Genomic DNA, 17,435 nt, shown 5'->3' on the forward strand with positions numbered 1-17,435 from the left:
TTCCAATTTTAGTCTTTGGACTTTACTACCTGAGATTTCTACATATGGTACATTGAGCACTGTAAAAATGCCGTTTAGACATGTTGAAATAGTCTTGTCTGAAAACCCACTATAGCTGAAAATTTTCTGCACCCCAGTAAGCCTGTCCACCAATGCTATAACCCAAATCAGACCAAATCAAACCGAATTAAAAAAAAAACCCTCAGTTTAAATGGATACCAACACTCTCAGATGGCTTTCCAACCCCCAGAGATGAGCCAGGAAAGGAAGACTCACAAATCAAGTGTTTGTTCTCTGGGGGGCAATTTAAATACCCTGTGGGAGTGGTCTTGAGCATCTCTGGGGAGGGGTCGTTAGACAGGTTGTCTCGGGGGCGGAGTCTAGACTGAGGCAACTCCCAGGGGAAGGGGCTTGGGGTGGAATTTCCACCCAAACATTCCAGACTCTTCGTGTGTTTGGATACCAGGGGCTGGGATGTAGTGTCCATCCAAACAATACCCAAGACTCACTTGATACCCAGAACCCAGTGGCGTCACTCAAGATAACCAGACACAATCCTAGAACCCCCATGACGCGCACTGGGCAGTACATAAGCAGAGACCAGGAGCAAGGCTCTGCTCTGCACACCTTGATCTGCCCTGCGGCTGGAGTGTCTCCCCACCCAGATCCTCAAATCAAACCAGAGACTTCCGGCAGAGACTGAACTTGACCTTCAACTGTGGTAGGGCGCACAGGTGATCAGCCTCGGGGAGAGAAGCTTAGGACAGTAGTTAGGATTTCCGAGTGGGAACCCTGTGTGGTTCCCACTCACACCCAGCACAATAAAACTTTGGTTATGCCAACTATGTGGATCTACCTCCTTACTTGGACACATTAGATAAATGCATTTGCATGCCTCTAAATTGACAAGCCACTTTATATATTTTTTCAATCCATTCTGGCCCATAAAGAATTTTCTATAACTCTGAAATTCCTACTTAAAAAAAAAAAACCCTTCCTCTAGGTAGCTTTTCTTATTTTTTTCAGCTTTGAAGGTGAAACCAAATATAGGGTTAGGTCAGGAGCAGTCTGCCCTTCTGAACGGATTAACGTCCTTATCTCTAGAGAAGGGTTATCATAAGACGAGTTTTGTAATAAAAGTGAGTCTGACCCTTTTGCCCCTTCATTTTTACCCGTTTTGTCCTCCCTTCTGCTATGGGGTGACACAGCTCTCAATGCCTTTGCCACATGCCTGTGGCATGTCTGTGGGATTCATAACTTTCAGAACTTTGAGCAAAATGAGCCCCGGTTCTCTTATAAATCACCGGGTCAGACAGTTATGGCATTGCAAAATAGTCTAAAACCCGAAGTAAATTCCACTTGAATCATTTTGCTTAACCTTCCAGTTGAGCTCGTGAGGTAGACAGGCGCTATTTTTATTCTCCACCCCCCCGCCCCCCACTTAACAGCAGGGGAATCTGCTGTCGGGAGGGCGTTAAGTAACTTCCAGGAAGTCTGAGAACTAGTTTGAGCCGGAGCTCAGATTAGACTCTGAAAGTTCTTCTCCAGAGTAGGGCTGTTAACCCCGACTTCTAGGTGAAGTCGGAAGGTTGGGCGAGGCCTCCGATCCTGTGTCAGCAGAGACAAACTTCCGGGTCTACAATCTGAGCTCCGAAGCTGTGAGTAAGGGAGAGGTAAGAGAGTCCACGCGCCGCAGCGAATCTCAGAACCGCCCGGGGCAGAGCAGGAACGGAAGGCGAGTGTCTCTCTGGAGCGTTCTCACGAGCTCAGCACTTCAGTCCCGGTGCCAGACAGGACTTTGTCGTGGATCACCGGCCGTGTGGACCTCTGCAGGTAGCCCAGACTTCACACCCTAACATGGAAGTTTGGGAAGAGAGGTGTCTGAGCCAGAGACCCTCATCCTTCACGGGTGTTCACTCCAGCTCACATTCCGGGGCACACATATTCCCACCCTCCCCCTCCTCTGGTTGCGCAGTGAGGCCCATTTTCAGAAGAAGGGACTCCTTGGAGTTGTTGAAGGAGGAATCTGACAGTCCAGACCTTTCTTTTCAAAACCCTAGAACCAAGAAGTACTCTTGACCTTCGCTTTCCAGGCGGGGCCTGACCCGGCAGGCTCCTTCCGCCCCCTCCCCCCGCTGTGAGCACTGGTTCTGGCTGCCCTGTCCTAGGCGCAGTCCTCTCTGGGTCTTGCCGCACCGCACCTCGGGCACCCAACAGGGAGGACAGCGGGGTCAGGGCTGCGCCTTTCCGGAGCTGTCGTGTGTGTCCAGACCACGCTCTGGGAGTAGGCCCTGTGAGAGAGAGCCCTGTACACCAGGGGCTCCTCCCAGCCCACTGGGATAGTACAGCTCCCCCGAGACACAGACCCGGGCAGGACGAGAAGGACTCAGACCCCACTGCCTGGTGCTCAAAGATTTCTCGGTACTTTTGTGGTACCAAGTGCTGCTGCTGGTCCACAGTGATTGAGAACCTTGGGCGACACTGTTCCCGGGTGGGGATGGAGAGTGTGGGGGGAGGTCCTCCAGGCTTCTTCAGACCGTAGCAGGGTCTGATTGCAAATTTGGGGGATGTAGAATACAATTCCAGGTCTAAGAATTTACAGCCAACATCCTGACTTAACAACAAAGAAAAACCTAGATGACTTGATCAAAGAGACACACACAGCACACAAGAAACATACAACACACAAACAGGCACACAAGGCGTGAGTCCCCAGGAGAATACGATGCTTTAAGTCTGCCTAGCTTTGGGCTGAAAGCAAGTAACTGACTCTTTCCCAGCACATCTCTTCATCTACAACATAGTAATTTTCACACTCAAGAGTTGCTGACGGGGAAACTGAGATAGTGCAGTCCATAACGATTAATAGCAACAAAGGTAAGCTGTCGCATCTTCAGAGAAAAGCAACAGGACATGACATCACAGTGACTGCAACGGTCCCCACGGTGGTTTTGGCGCTAGGAGTTCACTGGATTGTCCAAAAGTTCTTGCCAATATGTCTTAAACCAGAGCTGTTAGCCCACTGCCATAAAAAACAAAACAACAACAACAACAACAAAAAAACAGCTTGCCAGCCCTTAACCCCAGCACTTGTGAGGCAGAGAACTCTGTGAGTTCTAGGCCAATGTCTACAGAGTGAGTTCCAGGGCAGCCAGGGCTACATAGAGAAACTCTTGTCTTCAAAACAAAACAGAAGAAGAATAATTTTAAAAAAAACCAACCCAGCTTGCCACTTTGTACTAAAATGTGTCTGTGAGGAGGGATTACAAAATCAAACACTGGATGTCAAAATAATGAGAAAGGAAATGATTGGGAAACATTCGGTTAAACAGGGTGAAACAGATTCTTTGTTTGCCACAGAGCCTTCCGAGCCTGGGTTTTGCACAGTGTAAGTCTGAGCAGGCCTACTTCAGGCCACTCACCACGCCTGCCCATCACTCACTTCCTCCCCAGCAGCTTGGACTAATCTCACACTTCGGGTTTCTCAGTTTTCAGGCCTGGCACAACACTGCGAGATCAACTTCCCCATCTGTGGAATACCTGTGAAGGACTGCACTTCAGAGTTCCCCGAAGAAAACCATATCCCATGTCTTTGTTCCAAGCACTGGAGCACGTGGACACAGGCCAACAAAGCCAGCAATAAGCAGAGCAGGAGAGATGGCTCAAAGGTTAAAAACACTTGGGCTCTTGCAAAGAATTTTGGTTTCCTTTCCAACACCCATAATGCAACTATCTGCAATCCCAGGCCCAGGGGGTTCAACAGGCATGCCTTTGGTGCACATGTGCTAACACCGGCAAAATATCCAAACACATAAAAATGAAAATAAATAAATAAATCTAAAAAAACTTTTATTTAAAAAAAAGGCAATACGTTAGTTCTGGAGGAACGCCCAGACTCTATGGAAACAGACACAAATAATGACGAAATGAAATCAGCACCACTTTGAGCAGCTGCCGGGTAGATTAGGGTGGGGCCTATTCTCCAGAGCTCTCAGTGGCCAGTTTGGGTACGTACATATGCATGGCAGGAGCTGTGGAGAACTGAGAAGGCAGGCCAGGTCAGAGTCGCAAAGGGTGTGCTGCTGCACGCTCAGTTTGCTGCATTCAACAACGGTTTACGAAAAGCCAAAAACTGGAGGCTTTTTTTAAACAATGAGATTCTATCTCATTCCTTATTTTCATTTTATGTATTTTATTTATTTATTTTGGTTTTTCAAGACAATGTTTCTCTGTGTCGCCCTGGATGTCCTGGAACTCGCTCTGTAGACCAGGCTGGCCCCAACAGAGCTTCACCTGCCTCTGCCTCCTGAGTGCTGGGTCTAAAGGTGGGCAATACCACAGCGGCCTGATTTTTTTTTTTTTGAATATTGTTTGCTAATCCAAGCATTTAGGAAAACGGTTGTGGAGCCATCGAAACTCATTTCTGTGCTGAGTGGTAGAGTGTTCATCTAGTGTGATAAAGTTCAGGGCTCGGTCTCATCCCGTGATACCACAAAACACTCTGTGTTGATTGCCTTGACGGGTTACTTAGTCTAGGGTTAGTAACCAGTCTGGCAGTTCAGTTATTCCAGGGTCCCGGAGAGGCACTATCTGTAAGATAAATGGGCTAGGAGACAAGAAGGAGGCCATGCTAAGTTTGTCAGAGCCTCCGTTTATTAGAGATGGGGTACAGCTTTATATAGGGTGAGGAGTTGGGGGATGGGCACAGGGGCCTGGGCTCTCGCCGTGTGGTTCACGTTGGTCACGTGGTCCGTGTTGGTCACGTAGGCAGGAGGTTATCTTCGGTCAGGTCACTGTAGGCCAAGAAGTCGCGAGTTGCCACACCTAGTTCCCTAGGTAGTTTGGAATGTGGGGTGGGTTCTGCTAACAGATAGCTCTCCATCAGCCAATTTGGGTGTGGGGTAGGCTCTGTCAATAGAACGATTCCTAACACAATTATGGGTGTAGGGTTCTCTGCAGACTCCCCAGGGTGATGGTTCCTGCAATGATTTTAGGAGGAAATTGGCTCCCAACAACTCTGCCTGGGCTTCCAGTTTGTGACTTCGGGACTATAACTACCTCTTTCACAAGAAGGTACTAAAAGCTATAACAAGAACCCAGAAAAATAAAGAAATACTATTTTATGGTAACTGTGACTCAAAGAAACATAAATGCCAAGAAAATAGTACTTAATAGAACCAACCAAAAGGATGACGCCATTAGGCACCAGTGAGACAGTACAAGCACGAGGACCTGAGTTCAAATCCTAAGCACCCACGTAAGAATCTCAGTGTAATTGCTCGCGTACCTGTCGCCCCAGTGCTGGGCGTACAGAGACAGGAGGATTGTTTGGATCAACCTAGCTTCAGGTTCAGTGAAAGACCCTGTCTCAAGGAAATTAGGTGTGTAGCGACAAGAGCAGAAAACAGGATGTGTGCCCTCTGGCCTCCATGTGGCCCCTTGAACACACACACATATACCAGACACATATTCTACGCTACGACACACACACACACACAAACACACAAATATAACAATTAGTATGTGTATGTTAACATCTCTAGGAATGGGTCTCACTTTTCCAGTAATAATTTCTGTGACTAAGTCATCAGATTACTGTATTTCAGTTTATCTATAAAACAAAAACAAAAAAATGTGGCTCTAGCAAGCAGAAAAACTTGAAGTTCTTCAAAAGTAAATGAATGTAAGTGGTTTGCTGAATAAAAAAATAAATAATGTTTATTAAGCTGGCAGGATAGCTCAGTGGGTCAAGGGGCCTGCTAATAAGATTAGAACAACTGAGTTCAATCCCTGGGACCCATAAAACAGAGAGAGGGTGAGAACCAACTCCCGCAAGATTTTCTCTGACCTCTACACGGAGATTGTGGCAATGGTGCCCACATACATACGGGCACAGGGTAAATAAATAAATACTGTCTTATGACTCTGTAGCTTGAGTTTGGAAAAGGAATCATGTTTGGAAATCTTTGGGCCACCAGCTCCCAAATAATGACATGGAGACTTACTAATTATGAAAACCTAGCCTTAGCTTAAAAATTCAGCTTGTTTTTAACGAGCTCTTCTGACTTAAACTAACCCGTTTCTATTCGCCTACAGTCTGTCACATACCGCCCATCCTGCCTCCTCAGTCTGCTTACGCGCCTGGATTTGTCTCCCACTTTCTCTCTCTCTGCCCGGAAGTCCCCCCTATGCCTCCTGTTCAGCTCCTTAGTAAATGAATCACAGCATTTTCTTATAATGTAAAATACCCCACAACAGAATCTCATTGTACACGTCTACTGATATCATTGCTGCTTCTGTTTGGAATTTGTTGCTCAATGCCGTTTGCGTTTGTTTGCCAGAGATGTCACCCAGCTACGTTTCGGTTTTGTAAGGGAACTGAAAGTAAAGATGCAGATTAGGAACCCACTTCTGTCCAGCTTTGCTGTCACAGCGGCTGAGGGTCCTTCAATAACACAAAACATAACAAAAGCAATTGATCTACCAGGTCAAGACTGAATTAGCTGGGATGCAGCCATCAGAGACGGCTGAGCCTAGAGCAGTGGTTCTCAACCTTCCTAATGCTGGGACCCTTTAATACAGTTCCTCGTGTTGTGGGGACCCCCACCAGAAAATTAATTTGTTGTTATTTCATAACTGTAATTTTGCTACAGTTATGAATCATAGTGTACATATCTGTGTTTTCTGCTGGTTTTGGATGACCCATGTGAAAGGGATCGCTACCCACAGGTTGGGAGCCTCTGTCCTAGAAAAAGGGAACCAGCCAACAGAATGATTTCCAGGGGTCTCTGTAAAACATGAACACCAGGGACTGGCTTTCTACATACCAAAGCCTGCTGTATGTAAGTCTGCTCATTGTCAACCCTGGGCAACGAATGTGAACACATTGTGCCTAGTAGTGAAAAGAAAACTTGTTTTTAGGGCTGGCTTGCTGTTAGGCCTAAACCAAAGAAAGGCTAGATATAAGACTGTGTGATTCCTTATCAATTATATATTATATATATATATATATATATATATATATATATATATATTATAAATAATAGCCACTAGGGAGCCTAAGGCAAGAGGGTTGTAATTTGAGGCCAGCCTAGGCTACTTAAAGACACTTTGTCTTAAATAAACACAAAAAGTTACTCCCTTGGAAACAACCAATTTACCTATCAATTAATAGACAAATTATTGAGGCTTTCAGCTAAAAAAGGAATAAAATATAGAGTACAGCATGGTGAACCTTAAAAATAGTGTGCAAATATGACAAAAGGTCATGAATCATATTACGAAGAGTCCAGAATGGGCAAGCCCATGGAGACAGAGAGCTTAGTGTTAGCTAGAGCTGGTGGTGGCTCTGAGAAGTTTAATTGGCACATATTTCCTATTGGGATAATGAAAATATCCAGTCATTAAGCAATGGCGATGGTTATACAGCCCTGGGACTAAACTAAACATCACCAAATTTTACTTTTTAAAATGGTCAGCAGGGAGTTCAAGGCCAGTCTAATCTACAAATAGAGTTCCAGGATAGCCAGAGCTGTTCCACAGAGAAACCCTGTCTTAGAAAGGAAGGAAGGGAAAGAGGGAGGGAGGGAGGAAGAAAATGTTTAGCAGGGTCACTTTCTTTTTTTCACTCACTTCCTTTTTACCTTCCTCTTCCTCCTCCCCTCCTTCCTTTTCTTTCTTTCTTTCTTTCTTTCTTTCTCTCTCTTTTTCTCTTTCTTTCTTTTTTTTTCTCTCTCTCTTTCTTTCTTTCTCTTTCTTTCTTTCTCTCTCTTTTTCTCTTTCTTTCTTTTTTTTTCTCTCTCTCTTTCTTTCTTTCTCTTTCTTTCTTTCTTTTCTTTCTTTTTGAGGCAAGTTCTCACTGTACAGCCTGGCTGGCCTCCAATATCCTCCTACGTCAGCCTCCCAGCTGCAGGGATTACAAACATCATCAGGCCCAGTCCATGGAACTTACTTCGGTTAAAAAAACGCTTCTTGGTTGAAAAAAAAAAAAAAGTTAACCCTTGCTTTCATTCTCTTCTTCCTGGATGAGGTCATTCACACCCACAGCTTCTATTAGCATGTGGATTGGTGCTGTGTCCCGAACTGGGGTCAATGTGTTCAAATGTTCCATGTTTCCTGGGGCAGGGCCTAGTAGAGGACATAGGGCAAACAACAGCTACACACACAAGCACAGCAGACACAGCTCCCTCCCAGAGGCTGGGAGGAGACTTGAAGAGTGGCCGAATAGCACTTAGGAATGGAGTTTTTATATCCTGGGTCATGAGCCAATTTGGTCCCACCCACATGTAAATTAGTCACTGAGTTAGGACTAATGGAGATTGGCTAATTTGAATATATATATGTGGGAAATTCTGATTGGTTGATGGGTCAGAGACCTGTCAACCTTGGCTTTCTTTTGTCCTTTGACCACTGGGCAGTACAACCGTAAAAGAGAAGGGTATAAAGTCGACCGGAGAGTCCTGATGAACAGAGCAGAGAAGGCTGGTTATAAGACAGAGGAGACCAGAAACAAAACAGAAGTTACTTTCCTTGGAAAGCTTAAAATAGAACAATTCCTTTGTCATGCCAGCTAACACAGGCTTGTGTAGGAATTGGACTATTATTTCTCGTCTCTCCTGATTTCTCTGAGGTCAACTGGGCAGTGAGAAACTCTGGCATACTGTCCGGTCCACTGTGCCTAGTGCAGATGGCCAGAATTAATGAGTGGACTAATATAGGCTTCATCTAAAAGAACCTTTAAGCAAAAAGGGCTCTGCCTTTCTTATTGTGAAAACCACCCCAACCGAAGACCGTTGGAGGAGCCCCCAAGCTTAGCGCAGGTCGCCAAGTCACTGTCTGCACTGTACGGCACCTCCTTTGCAACGTCAGTGCTTGTCCGTGCCGCGCCCTCGAGACTTCACTCATTGAAAACCCCACCGCTGCTTCTCTCAGCCACGGCGTCTTTCACCCTGGGGACCCTCAGGAGCGCTAAATAGTCGTCAGTAGTAAGCAAAGGAAAGCCCCTTCATGCTATACAGGCTTGCTCTACGGGTTCAGCAGTGTCCCGCACCCTAATGATGACGTTACGCACTGTGTTGGTCCCACAAAATGGGTCCCTTCACTGGCTAATCACAGTTATCATATCATAAATCGGATGGGTTTACAAAGAGTTTCTTCAAAGCCATTTGGACCTCATGTATCAATGTGAGGCAAATGTGAACTGAGAAAGTCTCTCAGCCTTTGTCTAAAGTCTGGAGGAGAAAAATGGCAGCAGCACAGGAACGGGACCAGAATAGTTCTGAATTTAAAGTTTATATTCTTTCATCTAAAAACTGAAACCACACGATGTTAACTAGCCAGCTATACCTTTGAACTTCACGGGGTTTTAAAAGATTTATTTATTTTTAGCTTATGCATATGAGTATCCTGCCTGCATGTATGTTAAGTGTACCATCTGCATGTAGTACCTGCTGAGACCAGAAGAGGATGTCAGGTCCCCGGGAGCTGGAGCTACAGAGGGTTGTGAGCCACCAAGTGCGTGGTAGGAAGCCACCTGGGGCCTCTGCAAGAGCGGTAAGTACTCTTTCTGCCTCTTAAACGTCATGGCTTCTGATGGAAAGAAACTAGAGCGTAACATCAAAAGAGCGGGAGACTTTGGTCTGCCATAGTCGTAATAGTTACAGAAACAGTGATCAGTAACAGTGTCTTCTGTGCACTGGATGGTGCTGGGCACTTGATGCATACTGGCTCAGCCCTGGGTAGAGATGAGACTCAGAGGCACAGCTTCACTGAAGATACTCAGCAGCCAGCGTGCCCCAAGTCCATGTGACACCAGAGACAAAGGCACCTTCATTACCATCACCTGGAGTTCTGGGGTGTAATATGAAGTGGGCCTGGCCTGCTTGTTTGTGTTTTCTGTCTTGCCCGGTACTCCCAGCTGTTTAGCCCCAACGAAAATCACGCATAGGTCTCTATAAGTTATAAAGCTGATTGGCCCATTAGCTCTAGCCTCTCACTGGCTATCTCTCACATCTTAATTAACCCATTTTTCGGATCTATGTTAGCCACATGGCTCAGTACCTTTTTTCAGTGGGGCGATCACATCCTGCTGCTTTAGTCGTCTGGGCAGGAGTGGGAGGAATCAACTTCCTCCTTCCCAGAATTCTCCTGTTCTCATTGTATTATTTCTACTTCCTGTCTGGTTTTCCCACCTATATTTTCTGCCTGGCCAATCAGCGTTTATTTATAACATGATTGACAGAATACAGACAATTCTCCAGTCTTGAGGAGTCTCTTTAAGATTTTAGGGACCTTTCTTTATGCCGAACCAGGATGTGTGGCTTGGACACGGAGGAGAATTTCAGGACCAGGCAGTTTATGGAGCAGGGTTGGAACTTCATTAAAGATACTTTAATCTAGGCTTAGGCACGAGGATTAGGAGAAAGGGCAGCTTGGGGTGGAGCTGGGGATGTTAGACTCCTCTAGGTGTGAATAGGGCTCCTCAAAGGAGAAGCTGGGCTCATCGTTATTACAAGGATCTTTTAGGGGATTTGATGTTGCTATCTTATCAATGAGTGGTTTCTGAGAGGATCTGATAAGATTAAAATCAATAAAGTTAGCGGCCAGCCCAATGGGTTCTAAGGAAGCAGGTTATTTTACAGTAAACGGTTTGGGTGATAGCTATTTCTCATGAATGTCTGTGAAAGGAGAGGATATTAACCATATCAGCAGCCTTTACAGCCGGTCCGCTGGGTTTTGTTTCCCAGCTGGTGAGAGGCTTCAGTCAGACTCTGAGGTGAGGGGCCCTTCTCCCTTCCTGTGTGCCCACAATTTCCCTGTATTTGTCCTGTCTCATTGTGACAAGCACAAGGCTTGTCTGCAGTCCCAGTTAATCCTCAAAGCCTCCCAGCAAAGAAGCTCAATGCTATTCCTCATTTTACACAGAGGACATGGGGCTTACACGCATAAGTTGCCCAATGTTACATAACTTGCATGCGCTGGGAACAGGGACAACTGGGCTCTACCTCTTCGACACCGCTCCTAAGGAAGGTTTTGAGCTAGGGTTTAAACAACTCACTAGCCTAGCAGCCGGGGATTTCCTACAGAACAAAACTTTTTAAAGAAACGGATGGATGAAGCTCTATCAAAGGTCGCGGGGAAAGCAGGGCTGTGGTGGCTCCCACTTGTATCCCTAACACTTGGAGGCTGAGGAAGCAGATTTGCTGTAGGTTCAAGGGCAGCATGGGATACATAAGATCAGTCTAGCCTGGGCTAATACATCCTGTCTCAACCACCCAAAACAAAAGGTCAGAGGAGCAAACCTGAAAAAGCCTCCAAATGCCCAAAGCTAGAATAATGGGAGTAATAAAATGCCGATAGTAATGGATTATAACCCAAAGGATAAAGTAAATATCCATCAGTACTTATTGATGGAAGCGAATGATTGCGTAAATAAATAAGCGAGTAGAGAGACAGAATGCTCCTGCAGATTACAAATTAGGAGGGATAGCCGGGCGATGGTGGCGCACGCCTTTAATCCCAGCACTCGGGAGGCAGAGGCAGGCAGATCTCTGTGAGTTCGAGACCAGCCTGGTCTACAGAGCTAGTTCCAGGACAGGCTCCAAAGCCACAGAGAAACCCTGTCTCGAAAAACCAAAAAAAAAAAAAACAAAAACAAAAACAAAAAAACAAATTAGGAGGGATGAGAAGATCTCCACTTGGCTGCCACTGTAGCAACCGCTGTGGGCAAAATTCTATTATTGATATCTGACATAATCATGGGACATAGATTATAACTGTGAAGTAATAATGATACAGTATTAACTGAGGTCCGTATTTAATTCTGATTTTCTTGGTTTTTACCATTAGCTGGATCTGTCTACCCAACTCTCCCTTATCCACTCCCAGCTGCCTGCTTTCTCTATTTCGCTCCCAGGCTTTCAAAGACTAACAGAAAAAAAAAAATCCCATGATTGAGGGGTCTAAAAGGAGAGCAAATATATCCAACCATCAGACAGAAAGCAGTTGACAAATGGCAGGCATGGCCAGTAGCTTCTTCCTGGCTGCTGTGGTTACATATGTGGTATCCTCCCCAAGGACTTGAATGTCGGGGCCTGGACCACAGCTAGGAACACTATTTTGGGAAATTCTATAAACTTTAGGAGGTAGAACTTAGGTGGTGGAAACAGGCCTCTGGAACAGGTTCTTGGTGTATCTTGTTCCTACATCCTTCTTGTCCCTTTTCTCCACTTGTCTGTGACAAAACTGAATATCTCTACATGCCTCCTATCTGCCCTGGCACTCACTCTGTAGCCTAGGCTAGCCTCAAACCCACAGAGATCCACTCACCTCTGCCTCCCTGAGTGCTGGGATTAGAGGTGTGTGCCACCACCGCCCAGCTATTTTTAATATTTTAATGTTTAGACTTTTTTTATTTTATGTGCATGGGTTGGTTTGCTGCATTCTGAGCACATGTGAATGCCTGCCTGGTGCCTGAGCAAGTCAGATGAGGGCATCAAATCCCCCGGAACAGAGTTATAGACAGTTGTGAGAAGACGTGGGTGCTGGGAATAGAGCTTGGATATCCTCTCTATCCTCTGCAAGAGCAACCAGTGCTCTTTACTGACTGGCTCTAATTTTTAAAATCTATCTATCTGTCTATCTATCTATCTATCTATCTATCTATCTATCTATCTATCTATCTGTCTGTCTGTCTATCTATCTATCTACGTGTTTCTGTGTGTATATATATATTGTCTTAGGGTTTATATATACATAAATATAGGTTATATGTATATAAACCCTAAGACAATATACATACACATATATATGTGTGTGTATATAAATATATATGCTATATAGAAACACACACACATATACATTGCTGTGAAGAGACACCATGACCATAGCAACAAAACTCTTATAAGAAAAACATTTAATTGGGGTGACTGGCTTACAGTTTCAGGGGTTCAGTCCTTTATCATCATGACGTGGAGCATGGCCATGGTGCAGGCAGATGTGGTGCTGGAGCTGAGAATGTTACAGCCTCCAGGCAACAGGAAGTTGACTGACATTCTGGGAGGTATCCTGAGTATAGGAAACCTCAAAGCCACACCCACAGTGACACACTTCCTTCAACAAGGCCATACCGGCTCTAACAAAGCCACACCTGCTAATAGTGCAACTCCCTGTGAGATTATGGGGCCAATTACATTCAAACTACCACAGGTATACATAGCAGCTATGCTAAGGGTTCTGGTTCCTTCTGAGACCACGTCACCACTCTTAAGGCAATGGATCACCTCTAGAGCTCACTCTGATCCATTAAGGTTTAGACCCCTACTCAGGGCCAAGGCAGCAAAAGTAAACTGTCTGGTTCTGGCCGGCTCTCTTTTCTTTGGGAACTATGATGCTGGTGTTTCTGACTTCTCTCTGGACAGGTTGATTGGAGCATCTTCATCCTGCATTTAAGCATTTCCATTTTAAAATGATCAAACAGTTCCAATGTGCTCACTAGGCCTTCAAATCTTGCAGCGGCTCAGACCTCTGGCTCCCAGCCAAGGGAGACTCCAGCTGCTGACTGACCCTGCCTGGAAAGTCAACTTGGAAGAGCCGCAAATGTCCTAATCCTCTTCCAAACGACGCTAAGTAGGTTTATCCAGTGACCTGTAAAACCAAATTAGTAAAAGGGACACTTTAATTCCAGCTCGTTAGAGAGTTTCTAAAATCTTCAAGAAAGCCAACACAGCAGATTCTGTGCTGGGATCGGAGGGGGTGTAGTGGGGAGAGACACTCCTCCCATTTTCAGTCGCAAAATGTCCTTGCTTTTCAATGACTTTTCGATGGTCATTCTGCACACACACTTTTCTAGGGCTTGAACAGGATGGCAGTCCAACAAGGTCAAGTGATCCCCACTCCACCCGCACCCGGCACTGGGCCCTGTCCAGCGGCACTCTGGCCGGACTGCAGGAGTCTACTCGGGCTCTTAGAACATCTCCCTGGAGCTGACCTATTGCACAACACCAGGAAACGGTCCATATGAAACCCTGGCTCTCAGAGTGTACATGTTCTGGTTTTTATTCTGCAGCTCTTTTATAAAACATGCTTTCCTTTCCCATAATGTCATCTGGAAGCAATTCCTCCCAACAGCTGGATCTGCTTTCACAATTGGTAAACACGTAAAGTGGAAGACTGTGGAAGATGCAGAGCCTCGCAGCGGAGCCGCTTCCCCGCCCCGCTTGGCTCGCGTTCTGAGGCTTATCTGGGGTCTCCGTACAAGCCTCATCAAAACCCAGAGTGTCTTCAAACAGGCAAGCCTCATCGCATTCCCTTCTTCAGAGGGTCAACATGTTCTCTGGGGGAGAAATTTTCTGAATGCCTTGCAGATAAAATTGATCAGATGCAGGCCAGATCGCCAGCTGCCAAGATCTGCAGGCTCCATGTGGAGGCCAGCCCAGCAGAATCTTCCCAGCATTCCCACACCTCCCTGCGGCCAGCATCTCAGGGTCCCCTGGGAGATCTCCTCAAGAGCATGGCTTTCCGGTGCTGCAGCCACCAACGCCCATCCAGAGAGAACCAGAGCCAAAGAAGACTAAGTGGGTCATTAAAGGAGACCACCCCCTAAATGAGATCCTCAGGAACAAGTTTGCGTGCAGACTCAAGCTGGAGACCTGCCCGAGAGCACAGCTGTCTGCACAGCGTTGGCTCCCTCTCTCCTTTCTGCCCCCAGGGACCAGAGGTTCACCAGCATGGCTAATTCTGGTCCTGAGAATCCAGGAGCGTATGTCAACTGGAATACAGTATAGGGGACAAAGTTTAGACTCTGTGCCTTCCATAAACTTCTGGTGGAAGTTTCTAGCGAGCGCGGGAATGAGGGTGGGATGGGAGGGGGGCGGCGCAAGCTGAGCACGTGGCCCACTTTCAGAGGGTGCTTGGAAGTGGGTCTGTGAACATCTGCTTAGCTACTGAGAAGGTCACAACCCCAACTGGTCCTCTTCTGGGCTGGTGGGAGAGCTTTCCTTCTAAATCCACTCCCCTTTTAGGCAACCATTCTCTGCTCTGCCCCTCCCCCCTCGTTTGATGGGTAAGTTTATCAAATTGATGCAACTACAATCTTCTGGGAAGAGGGATTGGTCTCACGTTGGGTTGCCTCTGGGCATATCAACGGGGGTGGGGGTGTTAAATGAGTTCATAGAAGCACGAAGATATGCACTCTGAATGTGGGCAGCCATGTTTTATACTCTGGGTCCTAAACTGTGTCATAGTGAAAAAAGTTAATTTAGCGGGCTGGAAAGATGCCTTCAGTGGTTAAGACTATATACTACTCTCGCAGAAGACCAGAGTTCTGCTCCCAGCACCCAGCAGGTGGCTCACAACCAGCTGTAATTCCAGCTGCAAGGATTCAACTCCCTCTTCTATCTTCTGAGGGCACCTGTAAGCATATACTCAAACACGTATACAAAATTAAAAATAGTATGGATTTGTAGACATATGTGATAGTACAGGCCTTTAATCTCAGCATGTGGTGAGCAGATGTGGGAAGGGCTCTGTGGAGTAGAGGCCAGGCTTGTCTATGTAGCTAGGTCCCCGTTGGCCAGGGTTACATAGCAAGATCCTATCTCGCAAATAAATCTTAAGAAAAATAAATCTTAAAAAAGCCAGCCAGCTAAGCAGATAAGCGTGAGTGTGTTGATTTCTCTCTGCTCTTCACTAATGTGACCCCTGTTTTCCATTCCTGCAAGCCTTGACTGCTGTGCTGAACCATAGCCTGAAATTGTGAGCTAAAACTTGGTCAGGTTGTTTAGTCACAGCAAGAGAAACGGAGGTAGGACAGAAGGGCCATCCTTCCCGTTGCCAAGGCTCCAGACTCACCAGAAAATCCCAAGGAAGGTGATGGCCCAGCTCCGTAGCCTAAACCACAAACATGCTTCCTCCTGAGAAGCCACAGGGTCTCCACCTACACGGTGCAGCGCGGTGCAGCGCGGTGCATTTGCTCAGCCAGTCCACTGCATTCTCCCTCCTCTGACTTGATGGAAGTCCAGGAACAGAATCTACCTTCCAAGTTCTTTACTCAGATCTGTTGGTCTCTTGCCTGGACCTTGGAAATACAGGAGTTTTGAGTTCTATGCCAATGCTTACTCCCTCAGGCCTGGATGTTCTGGTCTGGCTTTATGGGTTCCTGGGAGGGTCTGGGAGGAATTTGGAGAGCATCACCAGAGCCCAGGATAGAGGGATGGGAGGGCAAGGGCAGACCCCTTGGTTGATTCTGCAAACTGATTGAGAATCAAGGAACCGAAGGCAAAACAGACAAATGCAGGGTGGAAACCTTTTTTGGATACTAATTTAAACCAACTGGGACAAGATATTTTGAGATGATCAGGAAATTTTAGTTGGAACTAAAAACATTTTGGCTGGGCAATGGTAGCATACACCTTTAATCAGGAGTTAGAGACAGGCAGATCTCTGTGAGTTCAAGGCCAGCCTGGTCTTCAGAGTGAGTGCCAGGGTAGTCTCCAAAGCTACACAGAGAAATTCTGTATTGAAAAAAAAACTTTTTTGAAGCTAGGCATGGTGGCACAAGCCTTGAATCCCAGCATTCCAAAGGTAGAGGCAGGCGGATCTCTGAGTTCAAGTCCAGCCTGGTTTACAAAGTGTGTTCCAGGACAGCCAGAGTAATACAGAGAAGCTCTGTTTCAAAAGGCAAGCAGACAAACAAGCAAAAAGAATTTGAGATTATTACGTTTGGTTTCTGAAATAATAGTATTATGATTATATAAGAAAAAGTCTTTTGAAAGGCTGGAGAGATAATTCAGTGGTTAAGAGCACTTGCTGTTCTCCCAAAGGACCAGATTTTGGTCCCAACACCCATACTTAGTGCCCCATAACCACTTGCAACAACGCCTGCTCCAGGGAACCTGATATCTTCTTTTGACTCTCACATGTACACATGTGGACAGACACACACACAGACACACATACATAGATACAGATTTAAAACAAAACATTTTAAAAAGAGTCTATGTGGAAATATTTAACGCTGAATTTCAGTGTCTGGGGTTTGTTTTTACATGCTTCAGGAAGCAATAGCCAAGAATAAACAGCAATAAAGCAGGAAGGCTGTGGTGTTGGTGGCTGGATCTCAGAGTGCATCTAAGGGCTCCTTTGTAGGACTCTCTCCTTGTTTATGTACCATGAAAATGTTTTTGTAATAGAGTTTCGACCATAATCTCACCATAAACCCTCAAAGGAAACCAATGGTACACCTGTCGCTAAGCGTCTGTGATAACTGAATTCTGCTCTTGGGTTTATGCCACTGGGTGACAACTGAGTTAAGTTTCCCCTATTACTGACACCCCCAGACCTCTGCACTGTCCCATCCATGCGCTGACTGCCACCCCCAGACCTCTGCACTGTCCCATCCATGCGCTGACTGCCACCCCCAGACCTCTGCACTGTCC

The 17,435-nt window shown here is 46.1% G+C and overlaps 1 long non-coding RNA gene and 1 pseudogene across 1 annotated transcript; both read left to right on the top strand.

Moving 5' to 3' along the window:
* Positions 1-1,504: 1,504 nt before the first annotated feature.
* On the top strand, positions 1,505-3,863 carry LOC106143749. Its single transcript, XR_001228896.1, has 2 exons — positions 1,505-1,833; positions 3,489-3,863. It is a non-coding gene; the product is annotated as an uncharacterized LOC106143749 (long non-coding RNA).
* A 9,100-nt stretch (positions 3,864-12,963) lies between these two features.
* LOC101979731 overlaps positions 12,964-17,435 on the top strand; it is a 14,067-nt pseudogene continuing 9,595 nt past the window's right edge.

The sequence above is a fragment of the Microtus ochrogaster genome, chromosome 4 (assembly GCF_000317375.1).
Source record: "Microtus ochrogaster isolate Prairie Vole_2 chromosome 4, MicOch1.0, whole genome shotgun sequence".
Taxonomy (NCBI): domain Eukaryota; kingdom Metazoa; phylum Chordata; class Mammalia; order Rodentia; family Cricetidae; genus Microtus; species Microtus ochrogaster.